Here is a 2,689-nt window from a genome sequence, read left to right on the forward strand (position 1 = left end):
CCAGCTGTTACCAGTAAGGGGTAGTATATGTAGACATTGCTGTAGTGAAGTGGAAACGACAGTCTTTGTCACGTGAAGACTCGCTCGCGTTAGAGACTCAAACCCATTGAGTCCACCTGCGCGAGTCCGCCGAGTCAGGACACAGAGGACGCCCTATCTCAGCTAAGTACAGGGACGGACACCCCTGCCCCTTTGAAGCACATACAAACACACCAGCCCTTGATGCATTATGCATGAATACTCTAGGCCACTGTAAGACTAAAACAGAGCTGTTTTAAGAACAAGTGAAAGGTTTGTTTCCAGCGGGCCACCACTGTGAGGATACCATGATTTATTCAGGCAGTTAGTGTTTCATGAATGTCAATATTTGATCAAGCTGTAGGATCTATTTCAACAGGAAATGAGTCAGTTAATGCTATTGCAAGTTTGATTACTTGAAACTTGGAGGATTTACTCTTCGGGGCAGGTCTAAAAACAATAAATAATTACAAATATCAGGTACTGACTGTACATATTTGCACTTCAAAAGTGCAGTTAAACAATACATAATATTTAAATATACAAGCAAACTCTAAGTAATGGCTAAAATTGAGCAAAAATTAAATACCGTACATTTTTTGGTCTGCTGTTAAGGTACAGACCACTACTTGGGGCCTGGGTATTGCTTTTCTATAAACAATAAAATTATATTTCAATAAACAAACACCGGCTTGTATATATTTGTACTAGTGCTAGGGTATTGCTTGTCCATAATTTATAAATAGTATATAAAATGTATATTTCTGACGCTTGAAGGCAGCACGGTAGCATTTCCAATAGGCCTTGAATGCAGTGGTGCTACCTTAAAAAAAAAAAAATTTCCCTCGCAACTTGGAAAAACAAATGCAGTTGTGCGTCACCGGCAGTGCTGCTGCTGCTAGTGCTCACTTGTGTTTTTGTATAATGGGCTGCTCAAGTAGCCTGCTCAAGGGATTTGTCCCAGTGCTCCCGATGGCCAGTCTGACTATGGCTAAGTATACATTATCTTCCTTCACACGTTATTCAAACATAATATACCATGTGCTTTTCATATATTCCTGTCATTCACCTCAAGCGCACATTTCATTCCTTTCCCAGAAGAAACCCTGCCTATCTGCATCCGCTTCAGAAAGCATCTGCTGCTGCCACCTCCTCCTCCATGGGACTGTGGAACTGCCAGTCGGCCTTCACCACCCACCCCGCGCTCCCAAGTTCTGGCACACAGAAACTTGGATTCGCACAGAGAACACAGCAACCAATGCTGTCCCACTTCTCCTTCTTCCACACTCCTCACTTGACTGGGCGAGGAGGGGGGACAGGTTTGCTAATATCGAGGAAATGGAAATCCACTCCACTCTGCTCTGCTCCCTCTGCAATAATACCTTGTTTGAATACCATGCAACAACTATTACTGATCCTTTTTAAAATGTACATTGTCATTACCTATTGTCCATCAGGTCAACTGGGGAGCTTTGTGGAGGAACTGGACATGCTGCTCTCATCCATTCCAGAGGACGACTCCCCGCTTGTGATTATGGGTGACTTCGACATCCCCCTGGACAAACCACAAACTGCTGTCTTCCTCACACTGCTGTTCTTGTTCGACCTGGACCTCCTCCACACCACAGAGACGCACAAAGCAGGCAACCAACTGGACCTTTTCTTTACACGTACTGTAACTGTATCACTGACAACCATTTTGTCACCCTATTACGCACTTATTATTATTCAGTTCTCACTCTGTCTGCCCCCATGTCCAATGGTTCCGCATCCTTGTGTCTCCTTCCGTTGAAACCTTCCCTCATTCTCCCCCACTCAATTCTCCTCTCTGGTCTCTTCTCCCCCACCCCCCCACCAGAACACCTTTTCTGACTTGATGTTAATAATGGCACAGACATGCTCTGTTCCACACTAACCTCATGTCTTGATAACCTCTCTCCCCTCTCCTCCAGACCAGCGTGAGAAGCACCCTCCCAACCCCTAGCTGTTCGGGACTCTCCGAGATCATTGGACGAAGCTCAGGTCACCTGAGTTGAAGTGCCGCAAGTCCGGCGACCGGGTTGAACTGAATTAGTATCGGTCTTTATCCTCTTTCTCATCTAGTATCACTAACGGTAAAAACCACTTGCTATCAAGACAAGATTAACACGACTGATTCACGCAAACTGTTCTATACTTTCAAAACTCTCCTCAACCCATCTCGCTCCTCCACCTCCCGCTACCCTGACTGCTGATGACTTTGCCACCTTCTTTGACGAAAGGTGGCGGCTATCAGCAGCCAATTCTCTCCACCCTCCTCTCTCACACTTCACCCTCCAGAACCTGACTCTCTTCACTGTTTCCCCCCTCTATCGCTGACATATCTCATCTCCTCATCTCCAGCCACCCTACTACTGTCACCTTGACCCTATACCCTCTCATCTCCTATGGACCATTTCCCCCATGCTCATACCCTCAGCCACACACATCAACACATCACTGATGACAGGAACATTCTCAGACACATTTAAGCAGGCTCAGCTCCACTGCTCAAGAACCTAAACCTGACTAAAAATTACAGACCTGTCTCTTTTCTGCCATTTCTATCCAAAACACTTGAACACGCTGTATTTAAATAAACTAATGTTTTTCTCACACAGAATAACCTGTTGGATCCAAACCAGTCTGGCTT

Source organism: Zeus faber (assembly GCF_960531495.2).
Source record: "Zeus faber genome assembly, chromosome: 9".
Lineage (NCBI taxonomy): Eukaryota > Metazoa > Chordata > Actinopteri > Zeiformes > Zeidae > Zeus > Zeus faber.